This window comes from Arachis ipaensis, chromosome B10, assembly GCF_059453495.1.
Source record: "Arachis ipaensis isolate K30076 ecotype BB chromosome B10, ASM5945349v1, whole genome shotgun sequence".
NCBI lineage: Eukaryota > Viridiplantae > Streptophyta > Magnoliopsida > Fabales > Fabaceae > Arachis > Arachis ipaensis.
This window is the reverse complement of record NC_142435.1, coordinates 35,374,299-35,390,799: the sequence shown is the minus strand read 5'-3', so window position 1 is coordinate 35,390,799 and position 16,501 is coordinate 35,374,299. Positions and strand designations below refer to the sequence as shown.

Sequence of the window (16,501 nt, the reverse complement as noted above, 5' to 3'; positions counted from 1 at the left end):
GTGGGGGTTCAACACCAAACTTAAAGTTTGGTTGTGGCCTCCCAACACCAAACTTAGAGTTTGACTGTGGGGGCTCTGTTTGACTCTGTATTGAGAGAAACTCTTCATGCTTCCTCTCCATGGTGACAGAGGGATATCCTTGAGCTTTAAACACAAGGGAGTCTTCAGTCACTTGAATGATCAATTCTCCTCTGTCAACATCAATCACAGCTTTTTCTGTGGCTAGGAAGGGTCTGCCAAGGATGATGGATTCATCCACACACTTCCCAATCTCTAGGATTATGAAATCAGCAGGGATGTAATGGTCTTCAACCTTTACCAAGACATCCTCTACAAGTCCATAAGCCTGTTTCTTTGAATTGTCTGCCATCTCCAGTGAGATTCTTACAGCTTGTACCTCAATAATCCCTAGCTTCTCCATTACAGAGAGAGGCATGAGGTTTATACTTGACCCTAGGTCACACAGAGCCTTCTCAAAGGTCATGGTGCCTATGGTACAAGGGATTGAGAATTTTCCAGGGTCTTGTCTCTTCAGAGGTAATTTCTGCCTAGTCAAGTCATCCAGTTCTTTGATGAGCAATGGAGGTTCATCCTCCCAAGTCTCATTACCAAACAACTTGGCATTTAGCTTCATGATTGCTCCAAGGTACTTAGCAACTTGCTCTTCAGTTACATCTTCATCATCTTCAGAGGAAGAATACTCATCAGAGCTCATGAATGGCAGAAGTAAATTCAATGGAATCTCTATGGTCTCAGTGTGAGCCTCAGATTCCCATGGTTCCTCTTTAGGGAACTCCATGGAGGTCAGTGGACGTCCATTGAGGTCTTCCTCAGTGGAGATCACTGCCTCTTCCTCCTCTCCAGGTTCGGCCATGTGAGACGTGTTCATGGCCTTGCACTCTCTTTTTGGATTTTCTTCTGTATTGCTTGGGAGAGTACTAGGAGGGAGTTCAGTAATTTTCTTACTCAGCTGACCCACTTGTGCCTCCAAATTTCTAATGGAGGACCTTGTTTCAGTCATGAAACTTTGAGTGATTTTGATTAGATCAAAGACAATGGTTGCTAAGTCAGAGTGGCTCTGCTTAGAATTCTCTGTCTGTTGCTGAGAAGATGATGAAAAAGGCTTGCTATTGCCAAACTTGTTTCTTTCACCATTATTGTTGTTGAAATCTTGTTGAGGTCTCTGCTGATCCTTCCATGAGAGATTTGGATGATTTCTCCATGAAGGATTATAGGTGTTTCCATAGGGTTCTCCCATGTAATTCACCTCTTCCATTGCTGGGTTCTCAGGATCATAAGCTTCTTCTTCAGAGGAAGCTTCCTTAGTACTGCATATTGCTGCTTGCATTTCAGACAGACTCTGAGAAATCATATTGACTTGTTGGGTCAATATTTTATTCTGAGTCAATATGGCATTCAGAGTATCAATCTCAAGAACTCCTTTCTTCTGATTTGTCCCATTATTCACAAGATTCCTTTCAGAAGTGTACATGAATTGGTTATTTGCAACCATTTCAATGAGTTCCTGAGCTTCTGCAGGCGTCTTCTTCAGATGAAGAGATCCTCCAGCAGAGCTATCCAATGACATCTTGGATAATTCAGACAAACCATCATAGAAAATACCTATGATGCTCCATTCAGAAAGCATGTCAGAAGGACATCTTCTGATCAATTGCTTGTATCTTTCCCAGGCTTCATAGAGGGATTCTCCTTCCTTTTGTCTGAAGGTTTGGACTTCCACTCTAAGCTTGCTCAATTTTTAAGGTGGAAAAAACTTTGCCAAGAAGGCATTGACTAGCTTTTCCCAAGAGTTCAGGCTTTCTTTAGGTTGTGAGTCCAACCATGTCCTAGCTCTGTCTCTTACAGCAAAAGGAAAAAGCATAAGTCTGTAGACTTCAGGGTCAACCCCATTGGTCTTGACAGTGTCACAGATTTACAAGAATTCAGCTAAGAACTGATGAGGATCTTCCAATGGAAGTCCATGAAACTTGCAATTCTGTTGCATTAGAGAAACTAATTGAGGCTTATGCTCAAAGTTGTTTGCTCCAATGGTAGGGATTGAGATGCTTCTCCCATAGAAGTCGGGAGTAGGTGCAGTAAAGTCACCAAGCACCTTCCTTGCATTGTTGGCATTGTTGTTTTCGGCTGCCATGGTTTCTTCTTCCTTGAAAAGCTTTGTTAGGCCCTCTAAAGAGAGATGTTCTTTAGCTTCTCTTAGCTTTCTCTTCAAGGTCCTTTCAGGTTCAGGATCAGCTTGAACAAGTATGCCTTTATCTTTGTTCCTGCTCATATGAAAGAGAAGAGAACAAGAAAGTAGGGAATCCTCTATGTCACAGTATTGAGATTCCTTGAGGTGTCAGAGGAAAAGAAGAATAGAAGGAGGAGGTAGATAGAAGAGAATTCGAAGATATAAAGAAGGAGGGAGTTTGAATTGCACCTTGAGGAAGAGTGTTAGTCCTTTAAATAGAAGAATGTGAGAAGAGGGGAAGAATTTTCGAAATTAAAGTAAAAGATTTTAAAAGAAATTTTGAAAATTTGATTGATGATTTTCGAAAACTAAAATTGGGAAAGAAATTAAGTGATTTTTGAAAAAGATTTTGAAATTAGAAATCAAAAAGATATGATTGAGAGTTAATTTTGAAAAAGATGTGATTGAGAATATATGATTGAGAAGATATGATTGAAAATCAATTTAGAAAAAGAAAGTTTTTAAAATTAAAGTTGATTACTTGACTAACAAGAAATTAAAAGATATGATTCTAAAATTTAAAGTTTGATCCTTTCTTAATAGGCAAGTAACAACTTGAAAATTTTGAAGTAAATCTTTAATTATAACAAGGATTTTCGAAAATAAAAAAAATGGAAAGAAATCGATTTTGAAGAGATATGATTGAAAAGATGTGATTTGAAAAAGATTTGATTTTGAAAAATTATGAAGATTTTAAAAAAATTTTGAATTAAAAACAAAATCTTCCCTCTTGTGTCCTTCTGGCGTTAAACGCCCAGAATGGCATCCATTCTGGCGTTTAACGCCCAAAATGCTACCTTTTTGGGCATTAAACGCCCAGCCAGGTACCCTGGCTGGCGTTTAAACACCAGTTTTCCTTCTTCACTGGGCGTTTTGAACGCCCAGCTTTTTCTGTTTGATTCCTCTGCTGAATGTTCTGAATCTTCAATTCTCTGTATTATTGACTTGAAAAGACATAATTTTGAAATTTTTTTTGAATTTTTAATGATGAGAAATAACAACAAAAAAATACAACTAAGATTAAATAAACAATGCATGCAGGACACCAAACTTAAGAATTTTCATATAAGAGACACTAAGAAATTGAGAATGCATATGAAAAATAATAAAACATACAAAACAAGAGAATTTAAAGATCAGAGCAATGAAATCATCAAGAACAACTTGAAGATTAATGAAGAACATATTGCATGTTTTCGAAAAATGCAAGAAGAATGCAATTGACACCAAACTTAAAAATTGATACTAGACTCAAACAAGAAATATAAAATATTTTTTATTTTTATGATTTTATAAACTTTTTTGTGGATTTTCGAAACTTATATGGAAAAAGAAAATAAAGAGAATCAAAACTTTTAATGAGAATTCCAGGAATCATGCAATATTAGACTAAAGCTTCAGTCTAACAAGATTAGACATGTTTGGCCAAGCTTCAGCAGGACATTACATTCAGCAGCTAAATTGATGAGAATCAATCAGCTTTTATGATGATAAGAACATCACCTTAAAACTCTAGAATTCATCCTTAAAAATTCTGAAAAGTACCTAATCTAAGCAACAAGATGAACCGTCAGTTGTCCAAACTCGAACAATCCCCGGCAACGGCGCCAAAAACTTGGTAGGCGAAATTGTGATCATCAACAATGGCGCCAAAGGACTTGGAGCTCTTAAACATGAATCACACTTTGTCACAATTCCGCACAACTAACCAGCAAGTGCACTGGGTCGTCCAAGTAATAAACCTTACGTGAGTAAGGGTCGATCCCACGGAGACTGTCGGCTTGAAGCAAGCTATGGTCACCTTGTAAATCTCAGTCAGGCGAATTCAGATGGTGATGGAGAATTGATAATTAAAAGATAAATAAAACATAAAATAAAGATAGAGATACTTATGTAATTCATTGGTAGGAATTTTAGATAAGCGTATGAAGATGCTTTGTTCCTCCTAAACCTCTGCTTTCCTATTGCCTTCTTCCAATCATTCATACTCCTTTCCATGGCAAGCTTTATGTTGGGCATCACCGTTGTCAATGGCTACTTCCCGTCCTCTCAGTGAAAACGTTCCAAATGCGCTGTCACCGCACGGCTAATCATCTGTCGGTTCTCGATCATGCTGGAAAAGGATCCATTGATCCTTTTGCGTCTGTCACACGCCCAACAATCGCGAGTTTGAAGCTCGTCACAGTCATCCCTTCCTAGATCCTACTCAGAATACCACAGACAAGGTTTAGATGTTCCGGATCTCAGGAATGGCCGCCAATAATTCTAGCCTATACCACGAAGGTTCCTATATGAGATTAGAAACCCAAGAGATACGCATTCAAGCCATTGCAAGTAGAATAGAGGTGGTTGTCAGGAATATGTTCATAGGTGAGAATGATGATGAGTGTCACGGATCATCACATTCATCAAGTTGAAGAACGAATGAATATCTTGGAGAAGAAATAGACTTGAGTTGAATAGAAAAATAATAGTACTTTGTATTAATTCATGAAGAACAGCAGAGCTCCACACCTTAATCTATGGTGTGTAGAAACTCCACCATTGAAAATACATAAGAACAAAGACTAGGAATGGCCGAATGGCCAGCCTCCAAACGTTTTTAAGATAGCATAAGACTTATCAAAGATCGATAGTGTGTAAATACAATAGTATAAGGTCCTATTTATAGAGAACTAGTAGCCTAGGGTTTACAGAAATCAGTAATTAATGCAGAAATCTTCTTCTGGGCCCACTTGGTGTGTGCTTGGACTGAGCATTGAAGCTTCCATGTGTAGAGACTTTTCTTGGAGTTAAACGCCAGCTTTTGTGCCAGTTTGGGCGTTTAACTCCAGCTTTTGTGCCAGTTTTGGAGTTAAACGCCAGAATTCTAGAGCTGACTTGGAATGCCGGTTTGGGCCATCCAATCTCGAGCAAAGTATGGACTATTATATATTGCTGGAAAGACCAGGATGTCTACTTTCTAACGCAATTAAGAGTGCGCCAATTGGGCTTCTGTAGCTCCAGAAAATCTACTTTGAGTGCAGGGAGGTCAGAATCCAACAGCATCTGCAGTCCTTTTTTAGCCTCTGAATCAGATTTTTGCTCAGGTCCCTCAATTTCAGCCAGAAAATACCTGAAATCATAGAAAAACACACAAACTCATAGTAAAGTCCAGAAAAGTAAATTTTAAATAAAAACTAATAAAAATATAATAAAAACTAACTAAAATATATTAAAAACATACTAAAAATAATACCAAAAAGCGTATAAATTATTCGCTCATCAAGAGTTCTACTGCAATTATTTCAAGACTTCCCTGGATGCGGTGCACCTCAAAGGGAAACAGATACTGGTCACTAAAGAGGCCATTGAGGATATTCTGCGCCTTCAGCCTAAGTCAGATCAGCCTGACGGTTACCAAAGGGCTGAAGTGGATATGAGGTTTCTGAGATTCGACTGGGATGCTGTCAAGGAGAGGATAGCCCTTGACCCTACTGTCCCATGGGTCATGGGTAAGAACACCACCATGCCTAAGGGAATCAAGCTGATGTATCTAAATGATGACGCTCGGCTCTGGCACCAGATTCTGAGCAACTTTGTTATGCCGAGCACTCATGAGACGGAGCTGCCTGCCACTATGATCACCCTTCTCTGGTGTATGATGGAGGGTAAGGACCTGTACCTCCCACGATTCATCCGGCACTTTATGGCCAGGGCCCATGTCAGAGGCACCCTTTCTTTCCCTTACCTGGTCACCCAGCTAGGCCACCGAGCTGACGTGCCTTGGGAGGATGCTGATGAGAAGCCACCTGCTGCGGACTGCAGGAAGATTATCCCTCACAGTAGGAAGTTTCGGGCTTTAGGCTATACACCTCCATTCCTTACTGCTTCTGATGAGACAGCCACGCCTTCAGCTGCCCCTTTCTCTTCCACTACTGCACCAGCCCCACCCACTGCACCTCCAGCCGCTCCTGAGCCTATTTACCATTTGGTGCATCGACTCTTCGCCCGCTTGGATTGTTGCGACACTATGAGCACGTCAAACTAATGATCCGATCCGGCGGCGACATCCCCTCCGAGCCTGACACCCCTTCTGATACATCTGAGGTGGAGGAGGATGATCACGAGGAGGAGACACCTACCCAGGCTGCACAGGCAGGACCGGAGCAGGCTGCACCACAGCAGGAGGTGCCACACCAAATTCAGGCCGCAGATCCAGAGATTCCCATCCAGTCAGAGCCTCCTCTACAGTAGACAGATCCTCCTACCCTCATCCAGTCTGCAGATCCTCAGGCCACCACCGAGACTCCAGCAGTCAATCCTTCCAGTGATGACACTCCTTCACACCCAGCTTGAGTGAGCATCGAGGACGATGCTTTATTTTAAGTGTGGGGAGGTCGCCATCTCTGGCGTATCTTTTTTTTTGGTGAACCACTACAGACCCTTTTATTTTATTTTGGTTATTTTTCTGTATTTTTATCTTTATTTTTATTTTTTATCTTTCAGTACTCATACGTTGTTCTTTTCATGTGTTTTTACTTTTATTTCTGCATTTTGCACCTTAGTTCATATTTTAGCCATTTAGTCTAGTTGCAATTCTAAATTTATTAGTTATAGAATATGTGGATTAATTAGTATAGTTTACCCTTTTAGCATATGATAGTTTGGTTTAAATTGAAAATAAAAAAGAAGTAAACTAGAGACTTTAACATAATCAAAAACAATCCACACACCTTGTATATATAGCATAACATGTTAGTTAGTTAACAACATTTCATCAAGGAGGAACACTAAAACTTTAAAGCCACCCAAAAAAATTTTACATTGAGAATAATGGGAACTCTTAATTTCTACTTGCATGACATGTATAACTGATATATGATTTTTGAGCTAGAGAACACACAGCCTGTGAGTTTTGAGCTTAATTGTATGGTTACATTCAAACCATAATTTTCATTCCTGTGTGTTTCGTCCTTCTTTTTTTATTCTGATGTTCTTTACTTTGTTTTAATCTATATGTCCATTTATAGAGTATAGATACATATTAAGAGATGATTGAGGCCATCATTTGAATTTTCCTCACTTATCCCAAATTAGCCTACCTTTTACATCACCCTTATTAGCCCCCTTGAGCTTTTTAATCCCCTCTTGTTCTATAAACCACATTACTAGCCTTAAGGAGAAAAACAAAATAAAAATCCCAAGTTAAATCCTTGGTTAGCTTAAGATAGAAATTGTGTATTCTTTAAGTGTGGAAAACTTTATGGGAACATGGATGATAGAAACAAAGGTAGAAAGTTAAAAAGAATAAAAATACTCAAAATAAAAGTTTTGGGAAGCATGCTCATGTGAAATCAATTTAATTACCATGTGCATTAAAAAAAATTTTATTTTCAGTATTTAATTAAGGGGATACAAAAAATTCCCCAATTGCAAAATTAAAAGAATCAATGCACATGGGATAAAATTTAAGTTAAAGCATGAGTTTACAATACAAAGTGAGAAAATCTGGGCAAATAGGTTAAGAAGCTTTGAATTACAAAATATGTATGTTAGGTGAGATCTTAGACTAATCAAGGATTCACTTATTAGCTCACTTAGCCTTATACATATACCCTTACCTTTACCTTGGCCCCATTACAACCTTGAAAAAGACCTCATAATTTTTGTATGTCTGTATTCTACAATTGTTGATTGGTTAGATGAAGAACAAAGTTATAGAAAGTAAGGATAAAAAGAAGAATAGAGTGATTAACCCAATAAACACTGAGTAACTACAGAGTAAACACAAAATCCAGTGAGGGTTCAATAGCTCATCACCATATATCTTTGCTTGAATTGTTAATTGTCTTGCAAGTTTGAAAAATGTTTTTACCCATCTCAATTGTAAAAGTGCTTTAAACATTATCTAGGGTTTGGCTATGCATATATGATTCCTTGAGAATGTGAATTAATTTAACTACATGTAAGTTTTATATACAAGTGAATAACAATTAGAATTGCATGACGCATTTAGGTAGTTGCATTTAGAATAGATTGCATTGCATGAGATTCCACCACTTTAACCTTACCTTATTCTTTATCTTGGATTTAGCATGAGGACATGCTATTGTTTAAGTGTGGGGAGGTTGATAAACCCATATTTTATGATATATATTGTGCTCAATTCAAGAGATTTATTCAATCCTTCACCCACTTATTCATGAAAATTACATGGTTTTACTTTCCCTTCCTTGTTATGTGATATATGTGAAATACATGTTTCCTATGCTTTGAAATTATTTATTTTAATTACCCTTTATTACCATTCGATGTCGTGATTTGTGTGTTGAGAAGTTTCAGATCTTCTAAGGCAGGAATGACTTAAAGGATGGAAAGGAAACATACAAAAATGGAAGGAAAGCACAAAATAGAGTTTTTGAAGAAACTGGCAGCGACGCGAACACATGGACGACGCGGCCGCATGCCTAGCGCGAAAAGACAACGACGCGAACGCGTGACTGATGCAGATGTGCGCCATGAGCAGAACACAGATGACGCGTACGCATGACCGAAGCGAACGCGTGACAAGGAAAACTCCAGATGACGCGACCGCGTAACCCACGACGCCACGCACCAAAAATTACAGAAAACGCTCCCAGCAATTTCTGAAACCCTTTTTGGCCCAGATCCAAGTCTAGAAGGCACAGATTAGAGGTTATGAAGTGGGAGAATGCATCCATGCAGAAGAAGGGATCTCCAATTATTTTCTTTTCATAGTTTAGATGTAGTTTTTAGAGAGAGAGTTTCTCTCCTCTCTCTTAGGTTTTAGGATTAGGATTTCTTATTATTTCAATTTAGTATTCCAACTCCTTATCAGGTTCAATATTTCTTTTACTTTATATTTTCTCTTTTACCTCTAGATAATGCTTTCCTTTAATTACTTTTGTTGCCAAATTGGCTTATGAACCATTCATGTTTAGATTTGAATTTCTATTTAATATAATTTGAGGCATTTCAGTTTATTATTGCTTTCTTTTATTTATGCTACTGTTGCTTCCAATCTGAAGATATTTTTATTCGAGTAAGTTTACTTTTCCCCTTTTGGCTTTGGTTGATTAATTGGTAACTCTTGAGTCATCAAACTCAACGTGATTGATAATTGTTGTCTTTACTAATTGAATTGAACTTCAATAATTCTAGTCCTTTCTTAGGAATTGACTAGGACCTGAGGATCAAACTGATTAGTCACTTGACCTTCCTTTGCTTTAGTAAAGGCTAACTAAGTGGGATTAAAACTCAATTCTCATCACCATTGATAAGGATAACTAGGATAGGACTTTCAAATTCTCATACATTGCCAAGAGTTTATTTTACAGTTATTTACTTATTTTATTTGTCATTTAAATTACTTGTTCCTTACTTTCAAAACCCCAATTTACAAAACTCACAACCAATAATAAGAACATACCTCCCTGCAATTCCTTGAGAAGACGACCCGAGGTTTAAATACTTCGGTTATCAATTTTAAAAGGGGTTTGTTACTTTTGACAACCAAAACGTTTGTAAGAAAGGATTTTTGTTGGTTTAGAAGCTATACCTGCAACGAGGATTTATCTGCGAATTTCTAGACCACGCAAAAGTTCTCTCTTCAAGTCTCAAAGGCATGTTTACATTCATCATCAAAGGAAAAAGAATTGCTCACCACCAGCAAATTGCTTAGTGGTTTTGCTATTTTGGAAAAGTCTTTGATGAATCGTCTATAGAATCCAGCATGCCCCAAGAAACTTCTAACAGCTTTCACATTAGCTAGTAAAGGAAGTTTTTCTATAATCTCTACTTTTGCCTTGTCAACCTCTATACCCTTTCTTGAAACCTTGTGACCAAGGACAATTCCTTCGGGTACCATAAAATTGCATTTTTCCCAGTTCAAAACTAAATTGGTTTCTTGGCACCTTTTCAAGACTAGGGTAAGATGGTGCAAGCAAGCATTGAAAGAGTCACCAAAAACAGAGAAGTCATCCATAAAAACTTCAATAAATTTTTCTACCATGTCCGAGAAGATTGATAGCATGCATCTCTGAAAGGTAGCTAGGGCATTACACAATCCGAATGGCATTCTCCTGTATGCAAAGACTCCAAAGGGGCAAGTGAAGGAGGTCTTCTCTTGATCCATGGGGTCAACTATTATTTGGTTATAGCCAGAATATCCATCAAGAAAATAGTAATAAGCATGGCCAGCCAGCCTTTCAAGCATTTGGTCAATGAAAGGGAGGGGAAAGTGATCCTTTCGTGTGGCATCATTTAGCCTCCTATAATCAATGCACATCCTCCACCATGTCACTGTTCTTATGGGAATGAGTTCATTATTCTCATTGACAATGACAGTTGTGCCACCTTTCTTGGGTACCACTTGAACCGGACTAACCCATGGGCTGTCAGATATTGGGTAAATGATCCCAGCCTTACATAGCTTCATTACTTCCTTTTGAACAAACTCCTTCATTGTGGGATTCAATCTTCTCTGAGATTGTACCACTGGTTTAGAATTCTCCTCCAAGAGTATTTTGTGCATGCATATGGCAGGGTTATACCTTTCAAATCATCAATGGTCCATTCCAGGGCATCTTTGTGAGCTCTCAGTACAACAAGGAGTTTCTCTTCTTCTTCTCCACTTAAGGTAGAGTTGATGATTACGGGGAATCTATCTTCTTCACCAAGGAATGCATATTTAAGGTGAGGAGGCAAAGGTTTCAACTCTTATTGTGATGCACGTTCACTCTTGGCTTCGATTGGTTCTTCCAGTGCTTGTGTTTCTTCATAATCTCCCTCTTGTATGTCTTTGATTTCCTCTGGTTGGTTCGCTACAAGAACTTCTTCAACTAAAGTGTCCACCACATCAACTCTCATGCAATTCTCTTTCTCTGCAGGGTATTGCATGGCCTTAAAGACATTGATAACCATTTGCTCCTCATGTATCCTGAGAACTATTTCTCCTTTCTCAACATCAATAATTGCCCTGGCAGTGGCCAGAAAAGGTCTACCAAGAATGACCGAGTTACTCCCCTCTTCATCCATGTCCAAGAATACAAAGTCGGCTGGGAATATAAAATTTCCCACTTTCACCAAGAGATTTTCCACTACTCCATTTGGTATTTTGAGGGATCTGTCAGCAAGTTGTAGTGACATCCTTGTAGGTTTAACCTCTTCTATCATCAATTTCTTCATCATAGCAAGAGGCATTAAGTTGATGCTTACTCCCAGGTCACAAAGTGATTTATCAATGGCCATGTTCCCAATTGTGCATGGTATAAGGAAGCTGCATGGATCCTTGAGTTTTGGTGGAAGTCCCTTTTGAATGATGGCACTACACTCTTGAGTAAGAACCACGGTTTCTTTCTCCTGCCAGCTTCTCTTCTTGGTGATCAATTCTTTAAGGAACTTCGCATATAATGGCATTTGCTCCAAAGCTTCGGCCAATGGAATGTTGATTTCAAGTTTCTTAAAGATTTTCAAGAATTTTGGGAATTGTTGGTCCCTTGTTTCCTTGTGTAACCTCTGTGGGTAGGGAAGTTTGGGTGCATAGGGCTTTACACCTTCTTTCTTGTCATCTTGTTGTGGCTTCAAAGTCTCATTGCCTTTCTTGGAGGTTAATGCTGTTTCATCCTTCCTATTGTCTATCTTCTCCTCTTCTTTAGACTTTATTGCTTCCTGAAGAGAGAACTTTTGCCTGGTCTAGAAATTCGCAGATAAATCCTCGTTGCAGGTATAGCTTCTAAACCAACAAAAGTCTTTTCTTACAAAAATTTTGGTTGTCACAAGTAACAAACCCCTTTGAAATTGATAACCAAAGTATTTAAATCTCGGGTCGTCTTCTCAAGGAATTACAGAGAAGTATGTTCTTATTATTGGTTATGAGTCTTGTAAATTGGGGGTTTTGAAAGTAAGGAACCAGTATGTTAAATGATAAGAAAAATAAAATAGTAATAATAAAATAAACTCTTGGCAAGGTATTAGAACTGGAAGTCCTATCCTAGTTATCCTTATCAATTGTGATGAGAATTGGATTTTTCTCCCACTTTGTTAACCTCTAACTATGAAGGTAAGTTAAGTGGATGAATTAATTTTGATTCCTTAGGTCCTAGTCTTTCCTTGGGAAAGGCTAGAGTTAATGGAACTCGAATTAATTCTTGAAGAATTCCAATTTTTAGTCAACACCTCGAGTTTGATAACTCAAGTGTTACCAATTACTTAACCAGAGCCAAAAGGAAGAAAATATCTAAGTTAAATTAAAAGCATCCATATAAATAAAGCAAAGCAAAATTAAATCTGAAAATACCTCAAATTGCATTAATAAAAGAAATCAAATCTTAACATGGATATTCATAAATTAAATTGAGAAAATAAATAAAAGAAAAATTGAACCTGATAAAAAGAAACAATCCTAAAAGTAAGAGAAATCCTAATCCTAAATCCTAAGAGAGAGGAGAAAACCTCTCTCTCTAAAACTATATCTAAACCTAAAATTGTGTATTGTGAGCTTGTTATTATGAATGAATAGATTTCTCCACTTTATAGCCTCTAATCTGTGTTTTCTGGGCCGCAAACTGGGTTGAAAATATCTCAGAAATCGCTGGAGAAGAAATCTGCCACGCTGATTTTCGCCACTGCGATGCGTCCGCGTGGAGCACGCGTTTGTGTCATCTAGCGTCAGGGAAACTATAAAATATTATATATCAGATCAAAGCCCCGGACGTTAGCTTTCCAACGCAACTGGAACCGCATCATTTGGACCTCTGTAGCTAAAGTTATAGCCGTTTGAGTGCAAAGAGGTCAGGCTGGACAGCTTAGCAATTTCTCCAACTTCTTGTATTCCTTCCACTTTTGCATGCTTCCTTTCCATCCTCTGAGCTATTCCTGCCCTGTAATCTCTGAAATCACTTAACACACATATCAAGGCATCTAATGGTAATGAGAGAGGATTAAACATAGGGAACTTAAGGCCAGAGAAGCATGTTTTCAATCAAAGCACATAATTAGGAAGGCAAATGTAAAACCATGCAAATAGTATGAATAAGTGGGTAAAGAGTTGATAAAAACCACTCAATTGAGTACAAGATAAACCATAAAATAGTGGTTTATCACTTCCTCATTGATGTCCTTTGAATCTTTTCCACCACTTTGCCACTTCTTAACTGCACAGCTTTACACTCTTCTCTTGGGTTGGGGATTGTATCACTTGGGAGACCATTGGCTGGCCGTTCAGCTTATTTGGCTAATTGTCCCACTTGCCGCTCAAGGCTCTTCATGGTTTCTTCATGTCTCTCTTGTCCTTTGATCAAGGTCTCCTGCCCCTTGGCTAAACCTTGAGTGGTCTGGGTAAGTGACTGTGTGTTTTGGGTAAGGGCTTGCAAGGCTGCTTCAAGACTTGAGATCCTGGTTTCATGATGGTCAATGGGTAGTATGATAGGGTGTGATTGTTGTGGCTGGAAGTTGTTAGAAGCATTGAAGTGGGCATTTTGTGAGTTGAATGGTGGTGTGGAGAAGTTATTTTGGTGAATTTGTGAATTGTTGTGGTGTGGTTGATATGTGTTTTGTGGTTTCTTGTATTGGTTAGTATTGTTAGATGAATGATTTTGGTTGTTTGTGTTGCGGGAGTGGTTGGAGTTGTTGTTCTTTTGCCACTGATTTTGATTCTCACCCCACTTCAGGTTGGGGTGGTTCCTCCAGGATGAGTTGTATGTGTCACCATGGAATTCATTCTGAGAAGAATTTGAAGCATTCTGCATGTATTGAACTTGTTCTTGTTGCTGCTCAACATTGCCTACTTCACCTTGGCCCCATTCAATTGAATGTTGACTTATTGTACTCATTGAGGCTAATTGGAGGCCATCTATTCTATTCGCCATCATTTCCATTTGTTGTTGGATTTGTTGATGCATCAATTTGTTTTGTGCTAATATAGCATCAACACCTTCAAGCTCCATCACACCTTTCTTTGGGGTTGAGTTATGATGCCTCTCTTATGAGTAGTAATATTGATTGTTTTTAACAACTTCAATAAGGTCTTGAGCCTCTTCAGCAGTCTTCGTCATGTTGAGTGATCCTCCTAATGAGTAGTTTAATCCTCTCCTTGCTTCTAAAGTCAAGCCTTCATAGAAGTTTTGGAGTTTAACCCAGTCACTAAACATGTCAGGTGGACATCTTCTCATTAGTGCCTTATATCTTTCCCAGGCTTCATACAGTGATTCTCCTTCCATTTGACTGAAAGTTTAGACCTCTGTCTTCAACTTAATAATCCTTTGAGGTAGGTAAAACTTGGCTAAAAACTTGCTCACAAGATCATTCTAATTGTTGATGCTTTCTTTGGGGAATGTCTCTAACCACTGAGTTGCCTTGTCCCTCAAAGAGAATGGGAATAACAACAACTTGTAGATGTCTGGGTGTACTCCATTTGTCTTAACCGTATCACATATCCTCAGAAAAACAGATAAGTGTTGATTAGGATCTTCAAGAGGCCCCTCTCCATAGGAGCAATTGTTCTGTACCAAAGTGATGAGTTGGGGTTTCCACTCAAAATTATTGGCATGGACATTTGGGGTGACAATGCTGCTCCCACAATGCCGTGGATCAGGGATGTTGTATGAGGCCAGCACCCTTCTAGGTGGTCCATTATTGTTAGCAACTCCCTCAGGAGGGTTGTGCAAATTGCCCTCCATGACTTGGTTTTCTCCTTCGGATTTCTTTTCACCAATTATCCCCTTTCCTCTTGCTTCTCTTCTTAGTCTTCGGAGGGTTCTCTCGTCTTCAGGATCAAAAGAAGTGACTACTTCTCTCCTTGCTTCTGACATACAACAAACACAAACCAACAACACAAGTAAGGCACTCTATTGCTAGAGTGAAGTTAAATTTAGTGAAACAAAATCTCAAACAGTTAGTGGGCTTAACAAAGAAAAGAAAAATGCTTAATCTAAACTACCATTTACTTAATCATTGTTATTCTTTTCCAATCCCCGGCAACGGCGCCAAAAACTTGATATGTGAAAACTAGACTTCACGTGCAACCGGCAAGTATACCAGGTCGTATCAAGTAGTAAAACTCACTGGAGTGAGGTCGATCCCACGGAGATTGGTGGATTAAGCAACTTTGGTTAAATGGTATTTTAGTTAAGCAAACATTAATTTTATTTCATGAGATTTGAATGCTTGAAAGAAATTGCAAGGAGTTAAATGACAAGAATAATATTTAAAAAACTGAAGTAATGAAGGAGAATTAAATGACTGAAAGTAAATAACAGAAACTTAGATTGCAAGAAACTTAAATGACATAAAAAAATAAATTGCAAGAAAGTAGAGTACTAAATTGTAGAGAGTAGAGAAGTAAATTTCAAGTAATTAAAACTGAATCTAAATGGCAGGAATGCTAAATTTCTTGAATGTAAAAGGGAGTTAGGTAATGGGTATTTAAAATAACTAAAGAACAAAAGAAATGAGAATTAATGATGGAAGAGATCATTAGGGATTAGAGATGTAAATTCTCATGAATTGATGATGATCACCTCCTTCTCAATCATGGGTATAGATCCATGGCGGATTGTGAATAATTGAATTCCAATCTCTTGGTAACTCAATTTCTCATCAACACAATCAATTGCCACTCTCGTGATCTAATTGTTCATGAGAAGAGATGAAGCTCATTAACTAATCTTTCAAGCCACACAATTCCCAGGATCTCAACCAAGGGTGGTTACATCTCACATACCAACCCAAAGTGTATTAATCAAGAAAATTATGAAAGAATAAACTCTAAACTAAATTATGTGACTCCTTTCTCAAGTTCATCACATAATTCACATAGATTCAACCCCTCTCTCGATGGTGATTGAATCTTTGAAGAACAAGAGTTTTCTCTTGGATGAACCACTTGAATTAAGAAGGAGAAGAAGAGTTATCAATTCATTCAAATAAACAGAGCTCTTCCCCCTAATGAAAATGGGGTTTAGTGAATCATAGCTCCAATTTCAACAACAATTGCAAAGATGAAAATTAAACTAAGTGTAGGGAAGAATGAAGAAGAAGAAGAAGAAATTCTTAAAACTGAAAGTTCACGTCCAAATAAAACAAAATTGCTTTCTAGTATATCCTCTCTTCCAATGCAGTAAAAGTAAAAGTAATGAAAACTAGTATAAAGGTAAAAGTGTCTAAGAGTCTCTAAAGTACAAAACTTTTCTCTATTTATACTAGTCCTAAAACTCATTGAGAGGTTCTCAATTGGGTTAGCAATTTGGGCTT

The 16,501-nt window shown here is 38.1% G+C and overlaps 1 non-coding gene across 1 annotated transcript; it reads left to right on the top strand.

Annotated features, from left to right (window-relative positions):
- Positions 1 to 1,642: 1,642 nt before the first annotated feature.
- Positions 1,643 to 1,750, top strand: LOC148579674 (small nucleolar RNA R71). The gene has a single exon (XR_015899170.1). It is a non-coding gene; the product is annotated as a small nucleolar RNA R71 (small nucleolar RNA).
- The last annotated feature ends 14,751 nt before the right edge of the window (positions 1,751 to 16,501 follow it).